The following is a 13,050-nucleotide window of genomic DNA, read 5'->3' on the forward strand; positions in this document are numbered from 1 at the left end:
TAGATTATCACTTCAGAAATCTTACAGGAATAAATTGAAATTCAATTACTCCTATCTAGTTATCTCTACAAGACACAAGTATATGAAGAAAAACATAATGAATGACACTGGAAACACTTACAGAAAACACAAACTGTGCAAAATAGAATTTAGAATCCTTTGCTTCGTATTAATGATCTAGAAAGATTAATTGCCACAGATGTGTAGAAATGCTTCTTCAAGTGTGCAACCCTTAATAACTCGTGAAGAGAGTTATTTATACAATAGTAGGATGAAAAATATCATAAACTACTTTTACAAAAATAGATTATTTACACAATCAAAAATAAAAATGTCTAATGATCTGGCACTGCTTTGGTGATGCGTTGTTTGATGACTATCACTAAAAAAGTTGAAAAGTGGTCAAAGCTAGATGACTGTTCCCTTAAAAACTGAACGTTGTTCAATAATCCTTAATCAAGTAAATCTATTAATTCTTACCCATGTTTCTTATCTGGGATAGAAATATTTGTTATCCTCTTGTAGATTTCATCCATTTCGGTTTATTTAGCAAAAGTGGATTTACCAAAAATATTTGCTTAATTTCATCCAGGATGAAGAAAAATCCCTGAGTGTTTTTACTATGAGAGCTGGTGTTGCTGATCCTTTGATATTAGCTACTGAAGATGCATGGGTGCTCACCTCTGTTAGATTTTTGACATAATCCTCAATTGGCATCAATTTGTCATTAATAACCATCATAGAAGGTAAATCTTTGCTCATCAAAGGTTCAATTTTGTTGAAGAATCTTTGAACCATGTTGTTAACATTGTTGCACTTTTCTTGTAGCTGAATGTTGAGATTTCTTAGTGATAATCTTCTTTACTTCTAATATTGTTGTAGTTTTGTCACTTATCCTTAAATCCTTAAGTGCATAGTCATGCTTGGAATTCAGAAATTCGGTTATATCAAAGGCATTCTCTGGCATATCCTCCAACTGCCTAGTTATGGATTCCACTGCTTCCTGAGCTTTCTCCAAGAGATCTTTTTGATTGAATATTATCTTAATGGAGGGCCAAATCTCCTTGATTTCCTCTGTGATTTCTTCCCACATAATTTCTTTCGCTAAACCCTACTTGTTTCCTATGAAAGAATCTATGCGTTCTTTCTTCAACATTTCCACTTGGCCTTTGAGTTTGTTTGTTTTAGTTGTGTGTGAGTTGTCTAAGATAGACTTCATAAGATGTTACTGTTTGAGTTCATCCTTTAGTTTATTGATTTCTCCTGTCTGGATAGGCAGGTTCTGAACAACTTCAGTAAGTTGTTCAACTCCTTCTGTTGTACCTGTTGCCATTGTAGTGGTTCTAGAAGAAACTATAGTGATGGGAACTGCTGCAAGAGAGAGTACATCCACTGAAGTTTGAATGTTCTTGATAACTTCCTCCTTCTCCTTAACCAATTTGTCCATCTCCTCCTCCATTTGTTTTATTCGCAAATTTTGTTTTGTGATGAGGTTCATCATCACTAACTTTTGGGTCTCTATCTCCTCGATTTCTTTGGCCATTGGATCCTCAGATGATGGTAGTTTCAACTGTTTCTTTAGTGTTGTAACCTCAGTGTTATTTTTCTTAATGAGCTCCTCTGCAGCATTTATGTTTGAGGGATCATATCCCATCCTGAGCACTAAATTTTCCAAAGGCTGAATCTTGGAATCTTTTGCTAATGAGGAGACCTTCTCCAGCTTTAATTGTGATTGAATGTTGGCCAATGTAACTTTCTTCTTTGACAAACTCATAGAAGTGTTTGTCAAGGTTGAAGAAATCATCTGTCTAGTTTGTTTGTGCATCTCAATTTGATCAATTGGATGCACATCATTAACATTAAACTCAAAAGAAGTGTGTTTCTAGTATTGTGCTACAGTCCTGGGCTGAGGAACTTGGGCCTGCAAGAAAACCATTTTCATCTTCCCCTTCTCAGAGACAAAGACTGAAAGAAGCCTTGGTTGAGAGCTGGAAGAATGCTTCCAGAACTGGGTGTAAGTATTCAACTTCAATTCTTCATTCTTTCTTTTGATTTCACTAAAGACATGTAATATGTCTTCTTCTGTATTATCTAGAATGAATCCAGTAGTTTGAACTATCTGTTGTTCATGAAAAGTAGGTGATTGAGTTGGAGATTGTATAGACTGTTCACCAGACTGTGAATCAAAATTCATAGAGACTCTTCATTTCTTTTTCCTGTGAAAAACCTTAAAGCCTCGACTTGTTGTCTCTGTTGCAGGTGAAGATTGTTCTTCTCTCCCTCTCTCAGCTGTCTTTCCCTGTGAAATTGGAGTTTTCACATTAGATGTAGAGACTACATTCTCCTCAGCCTCGTGGAGGGTATTCTCTCTCCATTTCAACTAATTTTTGATCTGTTCTATCTCAACCCTAACTCTATGACGATATGCTGTGAACTTATTTTCCACCCTGAGTTTGGAGATGACTCCCAATGTGTCATATGACTAAGAGAAATTAAGAGAAAATTTCATTTCCTTTAGCAGCTTATCAACTTCCTCCCCTGCTGCCCTGGTGTTACAAATGAAGGGACCAACTTGAGCTTTGAGCTTAAATTGCGATTTCTTTTTGGAAACTACAAATATACTTCATCTGCATTCAATCTTTGCCTCAAGTAGTCTAGTGAAATGATTCTAAAAGGGAGTTACTTTTGCAGTTTGTAGGATGGAAGCTCACAACCAAAAACCCCAATTTATGCGTAGTTCTGATAGCAATACCAATCTCCTATTGCAGCATGATCTATGAACTAAAGTTCTTTGACAATCTCTTCACAAATCCTTCGTAATGGAGTGCTACTCATAAGGCTGAGGGCTGGATGAATAAACAATTCTATGAGCTACTTATATGTGAATTCTTATTTCTCCTTCATCCCCATTGAAGTCCAAAAAATCACTCACTGTGGCAATCCTTCTTCGTCAAGTTTCTACAAAGAAAATGGAAAATTATCTCTCTGAAAATATATAAAAGGATACACAAGTACTGAAGCATATTTGAATACTTCTTCAATGTTAAATTTGAAACACTGCTCATGTATGGTTTCAGCTATGAAATGACTGAAATCATAAATAACAGTAGGGTTAGAATAAGAAGAGAATATGGATAAGAAACCAAGGATGGATTCATTGGCAGACTGAATAGAGTGATAACCAAGCAAATAGGATAGGATAGTAGTAATATGCCTGGTTCTATCAGGAAACATAGATGAATCATAAGGGGTATTTCTCTTTGGTAGAAGACTACCAATTAGTAAAAATAGTTCCAAGGTCTGGGACCTCTTGGTAAATTCCAATTTGTTATAAGCTTCTATCAGGTTTTCATGAGGAAAAAGATGAGTTGGTGTAGTGGCAACAACCTGCAACATTTTATCAATTGAATCAACATTAATAAGACAGAGGATTTCTCCAATAGATGAGATAATGTCTCTCTGGCTGGGATCATAGGATTCATGGCATTTTCTCACGAACTCTAGAGCTTTGTGTATTTGTGGAAAAATATAGTGAAGTAATTGGGATTCTCAAAGCCCAATTTCATCACTTTGGTCAATTAGCTGTTCTTCCCACCAACAATAAATTTCAAATAAATCAAATTGAGAAGAAGTATCAATGATTTTGCAATCCTTGTCAACTAATGGAGTATGGTGGAAATCAATATGTGGTTGAATTAGAGTAATTGAAACTTCTGCAATTGCTTTTCTCTTGGGAGGCATTTTGTCAAACGAAACTGTGGACTGTAAATGACAAAATGGTAAAAGGAGTTACTAGAGTGGAGACAAGTAACTGACAAGTGGACCTAGAGGATGTGCTTGCAAGGAGGATAAGTGGCTACTAGAATGTCTGAAAGTGGTTGAGCTATTGAGCAGGTGGGCTTGAAAAATAATCTCATTCGCAGAAGTTAATTATGTAACCTTTGAAATGTATGACATAGTGTTTATAAAAACAAAAATGGAGTGGGAAGGTGGCGTTGAATGTTTGAAAGTTCATTAATTATCCAACGGGTTAATTAACAGACATTTGGTTATAAATGCGCTGGAGGGGAAATGAATGGGCAACAGATAGGCAACAAATGATTGGATGGGAAATATGAAGTGAACGTAACCTGGGGTGGCGATGATAGCTATGAAGAATATCGCATTTGGGGGTAAGACAGAGTGGTTTGTGGTTTTGGGATTTTTAGTCTTGAAAGACTAAAAGGTACCTTTGTGGTTTATATAGGTGGTATTGAAGACTGCCCATTTCGGTTCCCCCCTTTCCCCGCCGGTAAACTTTGGATGGCGAATGAGGGCTGAAAGGGAGTGTGGGTTGTATGATTGCAAGGGATTGTGCGGGATGAGAGGTGAGGTGGAGGGAGTTTAACATGTGGGTGGAGAATGAATGGTGGGGTCGCGATATTATAGGCGGACATGGCGGCTGTGGGTCTGGATGTTTTAATGAATGAAGTGATAGCATATGAATGAAATAACATAAATTCCAAACTTTGGTTATTTGAAAAATGACGCAAGAGGTCAATTGAACAGCAACTGAACAACAATTGAATAGAAACTGAACAATAATTGACTCTACGTTGTTCATCTCCTCTATCTAGATCTAACAGTTAGTAGTGACATCGCAAATCGCACTTTCTTCCACCTAAGGTTCATTCACTCATGAGCTATGCAATGCGATATTGATCCCACGATAAAAAATTATCAGTCATCCAACAACTGACAACAGTATCACACAGGGAACTTGCGCGACGCGTAGTTGCCTTCAATGTTTCGATCCTTAGGAAATAACCATTTTAGCATCTCAAACTTTCACATTTCTACCTATCCTTCTATTCCTAATATTTTTACGTATCCTTCGAGAGTGCATTTGAACTAGCAACCCAATATGTTGAGCCAATTTATTTTCTACCTATGAGAATTAATTTAAAACAAATCCAATTATGATGCAACTATATAATTGGATAAAATAATCTAGTTTGGCATTTAGAGAAACTGCACACAACTATTATTTTTGAAACTGAATTTAGAACAAAGTAGTGGAATTTAGATTTGTAACACTTTTAGAGTTGATTTCTTTTTCTTTTCTGTCTAACCTAACATTTTATTTCGCCTTCATTTTTTAAGGCATCTACCTTAACATTTTCTTTGATATAGATATATTTATCAAAATATTTTCCTAACATATTTTATTCAGTATTCTTTTTGTCGATAATCCTATTTTAACATTTTGTAAATAAATTTTCATTTTTTGTTTAATTTATTTTAACTTATCAAAACTAAGAAATGCTATAACATATGACAAGATTTCAATGCCAGTCTCTAAAATACATTGAACTTTGGGTATTGTCTCATGCCACTCCATTGGATGGAATACACATATATGTACACTTAGACATACATGATTCCGAATCAAGTGAGGAATTTGTTCACAAGATGTTAAACTCAAGCACAAGGATGGGGCAAAGTTGACGTTGTAATCAAGAGGGGAGAATGTCGACTAGCCATCATAATTAAGAGCCCCAAAACTGACTTACCTCATGAAGACTAACGACTACGTGTCCTCGAGTTAATGGTATTTGTAAGTGCGTAATATGGCCTCGTGGTCGTTCTGTAGACCTAAGTTATTGATAGCGTTGAGTGGTCAATGCCTGAAAGGCAGTTCGCATGGGAATCTCCGATATATCATCACATGTTATTTGAGGTATCACATGCCATGTAAGGGAATAATACAAGGAAATTGGAAACTTTGCATTCTTTCATGATTCTATAGAGGTATTACATATTTAATTAAGTCAAAGCGATGAAAACTAACTTTCACATCGATGATGATCCATCCCAATAAAACACATCCCCTCCACATTCTTTACAAGTGAAATTGCGTTGATTAACTTGCAATTGAGCAAAAACATATCTTTTATCAGCCCTAACTTTCTTTATACCTGAAAAAAAATGCGTATAAAAAATGTGTATATAATCAAACCGGTTCCATTTGAGCAACTTAAAATTTTCGAAATTAATAAGTTATTTTGCATGCAGATTGCAACCGAAGTCTCCAACTTCACGCGCAAGGGAGCTACATTGTCGTAACGACTGGGAAAAAGGGTTTTCTATTATTTGTAAATGCTGGGAAAAAGGGTTTTCTATTATTTGTAAATGCTGAGGGTGTGTTACAGCAGAGCCCACTTTTTCGAGCTCACCAATCCCATTACGGTTTTGGATCTGCATCCACCCTTCCACATGTACTCTATGCCAACGCTTTTCACTAAATGATCCTGTCATCTTTAAACCAAGATAGCGACTTCTCCTTACCTTTCTTGGGCGTGGCCAGTTTGCACTTTTCTCACTCGTTCTTTGTTACTCTCTCAAGGAGTTTTAAGCAAACTCCTACTACTTCTCTCCACTGCTCTGAAGGAGTCTAATGCACGCTGCACCGTAATACCATGTTAATGATTGAAAGGGTGGAGCTAATTTCCCTTTTCAATACTCTCAAACAATTAAACAGTTTACACGGGGGATAGTAATTAATAATTCAACCAAAATTCCATTATAAACTATAACTCAGTTGAACTGGACTAAACTAAAACTGTCTATGAACTTAATTGAATTATAATAATTAATAATTCAACCAAAACTCAATTATAAACTATAATTCAATTGACTTGGACTAACTGTCTATGAACTTCACACCTAGTTGGTAAACTAGGGATAGTGAAATTAATCGTCTCAACATTAAAGTAAAATAAATGTTAAAGTATAAAAGATTGGTAATTCTTCCATTTGTCAACAATAAGCATAATAAATATTCAACAAAAAAGAGTTAAAGGTGATCAGAATGAATTTAAACATTTAATAGAAAGTTAAATTAATAAAATTAATAGAATTCAATTTGTTATATTTTGATTTTATTATTACAATATCATGACCAAAACTATGGCTTATCAATACGGCATGCCCAAAAACCATAACTTGCTTCACAACCAAAATATTTTATACCAATATGACAAGATTCTTAACCACGAATATTCACCCCCACTTTAAAGTGCATATTATTAACTTCTAAAAATTAGACTTTGTTACAATACCATGGGCCAATACCATGGCTTATTAATACCACATGCTTAAAAAAACATTACTTATCTCACAATCAAAATATTTTATAACAATATGAAAATATTCTTAACCATGGATATCCATCCCCACTTTTCCATGGATGGTATTAATTTGCAAATAGACTTTCTTACAATACCATAGGCTAATACCATGGCTTATCAACACAAGAACCCCAAAAAATGTAACTTATTTCACAATCAAGCTATTTTATAACAATATATGAAGATTCTTAATCATAGATATTCACACCCAATTTATAATTGATATTATTAACTTGTGAATAGGCTTTGTTACAATAGCATGGCCCAATACCATGGCTTATCAATACCACATGCCAAAAAATCATAACCTATTTCACAATCAAAATTTTTTATAGCAATATGACAAGATTCTTAACCATCAAATATTCACCCCACTTTACCATGGATATTATTAACTTGTAAATAGCTTTTGTTATAATACCAGGAGGGAATAGCATGGATATCAATGCTACATGCACAAAAACCATAACTTGTTTCACAATAAAAATATTTTATTTATTTTAATTTTATAATATTTTCTAATTGAAGCTCATAGGAAAAATATTATAATTAGTTTTGAAATATATCTAAACCCTCTATAGTCATGAGTACTAAAACTATTCCCATAGAAATTAAATTAACGTTTTAATAAAATTTTAAATGAGAATATTTTTATATTTAAAGATGTGAAATTTATATAATATTAGTAGTATTAATGAGAACCAATAGAAATTCATCATAAGTAAGGATCCAAGCAATGCCATCAAGAAAAGATAAGGGAAGAGAGGGGGAGGGGAAGAGAAGGAGAGAGATTGTTGGGGCCTTGAGTTGGTCAGGCGTCTGTGACGACCACTCATGGATGAGACACTCAAAAAACCGAAGACATTGATTAAAGGTGTGTGTCGTCAACGAGTTCAGTTAAAGCCGACTCATGTTCGGTTAAAGGCATGACGATGAAAACTTCGGTTAAAAGCGACTCTTGTTCAGTTAAAGGTGCACGATGGGAAAGTTTGGTTAAAGGTGACTCGATGGAGAGTGTGACGGGAATTGGGTGACCGAGCAGTACAACAGGTGTTGGGCAACGAGGCGGTGTGATGAGGGGATGCGTGCAGACGAGCTAGGGTGCCCACCTCACCAAATGAAGGTTCGGCCCATGACTTAGTGAAATATAAAGGGGTAGAGCTGTGGGCAAGTCGGTTGAGTGTGCCTATGGGTAGACCACCACATGGAGGTAATCAATGGACGTGACCTTTGGAACATGATGAGATTTGTGATGGATGAGTCATGCTTAGGCAAATGGAGAACTAGCTAAGTGTTCAGCATGACTCATGGACAGATTGAAGGCCAAGCACACTAGAGTATAGTGGATACAATATACATGATACATCAATAGACTTCTTCATGGCTGAGACCAAGAGGCAGTCTTGGGCAAACCTTCAGTGGGGGGACAATGACGATGGAAGGTACTTATGATGTATATGAGGGTATACTGATTGAGGGCACTACCTTGAATGAGAGCAAGGATGTGACGGCATGAGGTGTATTAGGTCCGCTAGAGCGGATAGATTGGGCAGCTGAAGTCATGGGCATCGAGTTAGAAAGATGGGTGCATGGCAGACATTGTGCAGGGACATTAAGTGAGCTCACTTATGGAGATGTCACTTATCGGCATAAAGGAGAAGTACCAAGGCAAGGATATTGGACAAGATGGACTTCCGAAGTGCAACATGAGGACATTTTGTAGATGGAATGATGGGGATGTTGTGCACATTTGGACAGGAAGGCCATGGGTGTTTTGAGGACATGGGAAGCCTATGAGAGTATTCATATGACAAAGAGGGAAGAGGAAGCTTGTGATTGCACTTAGGAATGAGGCAAGTATGCTCGCCAAATTATTTGATGGAGATGGTTTATGGGAGGACATGCTGACTTGAGAGAGTTACAATTGATCAAGACTTCATATTATGGTGGTCTTGGATTATTTGGTTCATTGAGGAGTTGAGGTTAGATGTTGTACTTGAATTTGATCTGTTATGGGATGCATACCTTGGGATATAGTATGGGTTGTGTTTGTGATGAGTGGCTTGATGGATACGATAGAGATGAGACACCTTGGAGTTGGAGGGAGTGGAAACGATAAAGGTGCCTTGGTGGGAGCACTTAGGGATGGGTGGAGTTGTTTGGACTTAGCCATTTTTTATGAGCATGGAGGCTATTTGTCTATGATCATGGGGAACACATGGATGAGATGATGTGGTAGGTGTAAACTTTCCACTTTGACAACATTGATGTGTAGAATATCGCAAATGAAATGGATTTTCTTCAAGGAATTGAGCATGACACATTGAGCATTGGATAGATTGGAGAGTTATTGATCGAGTTGAGGATGTGACATAATGTTGGAAAAGAGACCAATGAAGGAATGAGGAGGTTCATTCTCATGGGTTGAGTGCGAAATTTGGACTGATCACCCAACTAGTTCAAGACATGCGGGGCGACTGTGTATTAAGATTTGCTTGAGTTAATTTCGAGTATCATAGTAGCATTTCAAATAATCATGATGATACATGGTGGATTAGCATGTTATGAGTTGCAGTCATAGCATGTAGCTGAGTTGACAGGACAACCTTCCACATGATGGTGCGATATACAAGATTGCGACGAGTGTGGTTGATGACCATGGACTGAGGAGTCTTACCCATATATAAAGTCATGAGCCTTGGTGGAGGTTCATGAGATGGAGAGAAGGGATTCAATGCAACATGAGAAGTTGATGTTGGCGCTGATGACACTTTGCAACATTTGGGTGTTGGCGATAGAGTTTGTCGAGATGTCAGGGACTCGAGTTGGTCGAGTGACCGTGATGACCACTGACAAACAAGAGAGTCAAAAAACTGAAGAATACAGTTAAAGGTGTGTGCGGTCGATGAATTCTCTTATGTTGATTTTTTTGTAGCTTGGGAGGTACTCCAAGCCCTAGTGTTCAAGGGTTGGAGGTCAAAGTGCCACAAGTAGGCTTGTGGGCTTAGAACCCAAGCTTGGGGTTTTGCATGCATAGATTTCAGGCTGAAACCATGATGAGTTTTCAACATGTGATGGATGAGGATGATAGCTCTTGACGAGGTGATTCTAATGCAATGAGAATCATCTGATTTTGAGATGTTGTTGAAGAGCTATGAATTTTGAAGTTATATAATGGAGTTTAGATTATGAGATTATGGATCCCTTTCCATGTGCATAAATAGAGAGGTGAGATGAGTCATTTGATCCAGCCATTGTGCAACACACATAGCTAACAAGAGCTCTTTGGAGGAGAGGTATAACTCTATCTTAGCCGCAACAAGAAGAGGATTGACCAACGTGGTCAAGGAGTTATGTTTCAGGGGTCATCTTAGAGGACCACTTTTCTGGAAGGGAGGCTGAGCTACCTCGTTACAGGGCTGAGGCAGAAGAAGGTTTTTCTAGCGCTATTTTAGGTTAACGAAGTGTCGTAGGAGGCTACCGAGAATGGTTGGAAGGTTTAGCTTGTTGTAGATGCCTGTGGCTTTTTCTGAGGGTTAAACAAAGGTAAGATGAGGCCATTTTGGAGGGTTGTTAGGGAGCCAAAACAAATTGAGGTAGGCCATAGACCTAGCCTCTCCAAAATAGGGCAACGTGGTGGAGTTCAGGGTTGTCACTTGCCAGGAAAAACAACCCACGAGGATGCCACCTCACCTTTCCTAGGTCGCAACGAAAGGTAGGTTGTTAGATTGGTTTTTCAAGGGTTGTTACAACTTGCAATCACCATAACCAGTGACATCAATACAACAATATTACAACACCATTTAGATGTGTGTTAGATCATAATTTGAGGATCAGTCTTGGATCGTTTATAGGGCAGCCTATGGAGGTCAAAGAGGAGAGGCAAGCCTCATGGCTAGATTCCCTAAACCAGTGAAAATTTCCATAGTGATTGGGAAGCAACATTGATCAGTTTTATGGGTTGTTGTAGGAGACCTTAGGAGCTGTTTAGAGGAGTCAACGTGGATTCTTGGGAAGTCAACCAAGTAGCCAAGGTAACTACATGCACATTAGATGAGAGGAAAGGAAACAATAACAAGGAGAGTTCTAGTTCATCCATTGGTTAATGCGTTGATGGTGTCCTAGGTGAGGACATATTGATCTCCCCATATTTGTGCAATAGCTCATCCATTGCAGAAGAAAAGGGTGGATTGGTGGAGTTTATGGGCAACCATGTGTAAGGGTCTCTCGAGTGTGGGGATGCCCTAACTAGGTGCAGATGCTACAACATTGACTTGGTATCTCATGGACTATTAGAGGGCAACGTGAGAAAAGACCAAGTGTGGATGAGATTGGGCACTTATTGTTTGTTGGAGGATAGCGTGATAGTGTCCAAGTTGGAGCCCTGTGAGAAAAACTTTGTGGACAAAGCTAGGTGGGAGAGAGGTAGTTGTTGAGATGAAGGGTTGATGAACGAGAGAAATAAGGTTCTAGAGCCTGTGACTTGTGTGCGGAGAAATAAGGTAGTCCTCCTAGCTTATGTTCATTGTGGGAGATAGACATCTTGCAATCATAGGTGGCAACCCTTTATGCTCTATTTTTGGTCTTCATTGGAGCAGCGTGGGAAGACCATAGTGGGTTGAAGTCCCTGAGTAGGTCAAAAGCAGTAGCGGGAAGTTGAGATTTTTTCACAAGTGGAGTTGTGAGCAACTTGACAGGAGTCTCGATGTGTTGTGGCCTTGATGGAGGAAGGGACAAATAGAGAGAAGATTTGATAGCCGAGATTCAATGGTGAAATGGACTCGGAGCATTGATAGAGGTAGAAGCTAGGAATCAGAAGACGCACGATGGCTAGGTATATGGTGCGATCGAGAGGAGCTAAGAGAGCGCACTACAACCAGATGGTCAAAGTATCTTTTCGAGGGCAGATTGATTGTTGATGGACTAACACTAGGGCCTAGTTTTGTATCTAGTACTAGTATATGTATGAGGGCCATTATCCCTGGTATGGGAGCCCTAGACTGTTGTATTATATGTTTTCAATATAACTAAGTTGGGTTCAAAAATGTAAGAAGTTCTATATATTATGTGCATGTGTGACTTATTGTCGTTTATGTTCTGTTGTGAAAAGTAGTATCGTTGAGATACATGGTTTGGTATCGTCAGATATTTAAGATTATTTGTTAGACCCAAGATCATGGAAATTCAACATGGTATCATAGCATATATGTGCTACTTTGAGGGACAGTGAATCAAAGTGTGCAAAATGAAGCAACTCAGAGGGATTTGTGGGTGTCTAAAGGTATGGAATAACCTAAATCCCTAACTCATTATAAGAGCGGAGGTCTTAACCCTATATAGAAATTACATGCATACAAATTCTAAAAACAGAAAATAAACAATGGTGAGAGCATAAAACATAAAACACATATACACAAAGATTTTCCACTGGCTCCAAAACCAACGACTATCAAATTGATTTTTCATTATGTTCCTAACAATGTTACATCACATATATACAGATGCCGAAGCATTCATAAACCCCATTCCGTTAACCATGTATCAGAACATAACCATAGTTCCCTTGACCGGATCTACAAAATGCCAAGGATAGAAAACCATCATGCCCAAACCATGTGCAAAACCCATGAAAAAAACCATAGGTAGGTTTGCCCACCTAATATACTCTCCAAAAAATAAATTCCCGGGGCGCTATCGCCCCCCTCTATGACCCCCCAACTACACCCTACATAATGAAGGGGGTGTTGTCGTCCCCTCTCTAACCCGCTTCTTTGCACATGAGGCTAGTCATGGAAAGAATATAACACACACCCTACATTCTCCCACTTCTTGTTTTCTTTTCACAAAGGGGGTCACAAGAGAGCTTACTCATTTGTCTAGT

The sequence above is a fragment of the Pinus tabuliformis genome, chromosome 2_1, assembly GCF_031772625.1.
Source record: "Pinus tabuliformis cultivar Carrire ecotype Pingquan chromosome 2_1, CPIR1, whole genome shotgun sequence".
NCBI lineage: Eukaryota > Viridiplantae > Streptophyta > Pinopsida > Pinales > Pinaceae > Pinus > Pinus tabuliformis.